Source organism: Adiantum capillus-veneris, chromosome 9 (genome assembly GCF_014529385.1).
Source record: "Adiantum capillus-veneris isolate H3 chromosome 9, ASM1452938v2, whole genome shotgun sequence".
Lineage (NCBI taxonomy): Eukaryota > Viridiplantae > Streptophyta > Polypodiopsida > Polypodiales > Pteridaceae > Adiantum > Adiantum capillus-veneris.
Window position 1 is genome coordinate 54,376,935 of NC_140939.1, and position 3,381 is coordinate 54,380,315.

The window sequence follows — 3,381 nt, forward strand, 5'->3', positions numbered from 1 at the left end:
AGAATGTCTCATGGTTGGTACCTAGGTGTGACCGGGTTGTCAGATTCTGTTATGGTCCAAAGTCTCGTCATGGAATTGCGGTTCGGATATGTTTGTGTTAAATGCATGCACACTAGGTGTTATGGGCCCTAGTGTTTAACACAAATTTATTCGGAGCGGCATGCAACTTCATGCACATTATTGTTTCTGCAATTTTTTGCACTGCCAGTGCAATCTCTCTTGCAGACTTAGTATGAGTTTACACCTTGTCATACAAGGTGATGGTTGATTATGGGTGTTTGTGATTGGCTGCTTGAAACTCCAATCTGCTTTCACCTAGTTGGTTGTCTCCATTCCATATCGAGTATATGGCTGGATACTCAATGATTGAGTCATAGTTTGTCGTCAGTCGTGGGCGACTTTCTGTAAGTGGTTGGGGGAAAGCACCTCACTCTTACTGCTGCTATTCATCCCGCGTAGGATGGGCATTTTACAAGAATTCTATTTAGTACTAAAGGATATGCAAAGTGCATACGTTAAATCAGGCTAAAGGATATGCTAAGTACATACGTTAGCAAGAAGTGGGACAACTGGATCGGTTACCTTTCTAGTTTGGAGTTTGCTTCATATGATGCAAGGCATGTTACGGCTAGTTTTAGTCTCTGCCTGTTATTCTCAAGTTATCAACCTTAATCATCAGTTTTGATGCGGTTGGGTAATGGCAAGAAACCATAGCAAGTCAAGGACTTGGTTGCTGCTGATGAGTATGTAAGCATAGCACTTTCATGGAAAGATGAGCCGAGGTTATATTGCACATTCAAGTACCTCCAGAAAGTCTGAAACTTGGGTATACATTTAGACACCTCTTCGTTATGATAACTCGTTTAATATACTCAAGTGAGTTTTAAATGGAGTCTTCACATTATGTTGGTTACGGGTCGGTTAACAAAGACGGTTGTACAGGGACAACAACGTGGAAAATCAAGATGTTATTCTTGATTTCATTGAACCTCCCAATAAACCGGGTTCCGATTCAACAAACCGTTGGATCCATGAGGGATGCCACGGTGGAAAACATTAGTGTTCTTATGAAGATACCACCACTTGTGTTTTCGAGGACGAAAACTCTTCCAAAGGGGGGAGTAATGTCAGGACACGGGTCCTACGGGCAGGGCCCTACCCTAAAGGGGGGTCACGGACCCCGGCCACGGGCCAGCTAGAAGTGTGGACAGGGGATCCTAGGGCTAAGAGCCTATAATTATGGGTGGTTGGGTGGAGGATTCAGGTCTCTAGCTCCTATGGCTCTCCCATTGGTATCAGATCAAGGTGGAGAGGAGGAAGGAGGGTGGAGCCATGGCGGAGAAAGATGGCATGGTTCTCTTTTCAAGGCATGTACTCTCTCTCTATATCCCTCTCTCCTGGAATCTCTCTCTTTCACGATTATGGAGGGCTGTTGTCCCAAGACGGGAAGGAAGAAGGAGATGGGTGCCATGCATGAGGCATGCAAGAGGAGGGCCGTGGAAGCGGCAGCCTGCACAAGCCGGGGACGAGGCACACAAGTGTGCATGAACCCCTGTCAAGCCGAGGCGATGAGGAAGTAGAAGCCGTGTGTAGGACCTCTTGAGGCGAGGGGACCGAGTGTGTCGAGCGGCTCCAAGTTAGCCGAAGTATGGCTTGACAGGAGCGCGTCGGCCAGCCAGGGAGTTTACGTATCTGCAACAACCTCAAAAACGGACCTCAATGCGCGTTGGCTCAGCCTTCTTGCTCGTGCAAGGCCGCCATCGCTGCTGCCTGCAGGGAGTTTTTTTTTAATTTTTTTTTTTACTTTACTTTAGGGTTATCAACCCATCCCTTTGGAAGGGGCAAGGCCCCACGTCCGCTCAGGCATGCAAAGCTCCGATTGGGCATGCAAAGGATGCATGGCTCCTGAGGGACATACGATTCAAGCTCATGTGCAGGAAATTTACAAGCCACCTCTCGAAACCTCTCCATGTCGGGATTGAAAGCGGAGTCCAAGGAAAGAAATGCTCGGGAAACAGGGCGTTTAGTTTTCCATGATGCAAGGTTTCTAACTTCGACATGGATTGGAAATTACATGCAAGGCATCACTAGCGGCGGACGTCGATTGTTTTAAAAGGAATCCGGCCGACTCCCAAATTCAAGCAGTACCAAGTCTGGTACAGATTTGGACACCAGACTCGAGGATTTATGGATCCCACGGGAGAGATCCAACACCATGCATGACAAGGTTGTGGGTTGGCATCTTGGCGAGGCTTCAAGGTGCATCTGCTAACGCTCCAGGTATTTTTGTTTATGTTTCGGCATTACTTTTTGCATTCTTCACAATCATCTGCACTTTGTTTGGTTTTGTGAATTCTGACTAGTGCAATGGTTGCCGCCCAAGGGATTTGTAGAATTTATCAAGCAAGGCTTGAATGATTCTACGGCAACGCTCTTGTTCAAGGTGCACAGAACTCGGCATGGCCAATTTTTGAAAGTCTTCCAAGAGCCTTTCTTTCTTTACCTCTGAATTTAAGGGTGCGGAGAAGCAAGTTTTCTATACGTATACATCGTTAAACCGCACCATGTGGTGATACCAGCACTAATACTAGGGTGTTGATTATCACGGACCATGGCACTCAAATCTAGTAGGTAAGAGCATGGAAGTTCTCACAAGATTCAAAATTGGTTGCGCATTGGACAAGGCCCTTGGCAGAAAGAAGTAGAGTAGTATTGAGCATGTGTTTGATAACTCTAGTATGCACTAGCATGGATGATCGCGCCTATCATTCATAGAGCCAAGCAGGTACGAGCGGCATAATTTGCACGTGTTCTATTTTTTTTTCCATTACATTACACTTTGACACGGTCAATTGTTTGTGCATGATCCACAAGGTCGACTCTCTTTGCTATGACATCTGTCCTCGCTGATAGCATTTATTGGCAATGAGGCCAGACATAGTTATCTAAGGCATGGCTTCTCCTGAGTACCTTGATAGAGCACGCTCATCATAGGTTACATTTTGCTTCAAAGGCACGACCAAGGACCAATTTTTCAGTATCTCAAGGAGACAGGCATGTCCTATTACTAGATTTGTTGAGGGCAGCAAGTTACTCGCCATGAATGACTCCTTATCACTGTTTCTACAAACTGACAGAGGATGCTTGCCACACAATACTAGTTAATTTCACTTGAAATTGCTCGACAAGGTCGATTCTTTTTGTTATGATATCTGCAGCCACATCCGTTGGCTGTCAGCACAAACATATTTCTATGAAGCAAGGCTTCAAATCAGGCTTCTTGCATTGACACTCGTTTGGCATATGCTATGCCAAACGCCCACTCTCACTCCCACTCCCACTCGTACAACAAATATGGCACACAAGTTTGGGGAACTGGTA

At 46.0% G+C, this 3,381-nt stretch overlaps 1 pseudogene; it reads left to right on the forward strand.

The window, feature by feature from the left end:
- The first annotated feature begins 1,421 nt into the window (after positions 1-1,421).
- Positions 1,422-2,800, forward strand: LOC147450496 (uncharacterized; annotated as a pseudogene).
- Positions 2,801-3,381: the final 581 nt, after the last annotated feature.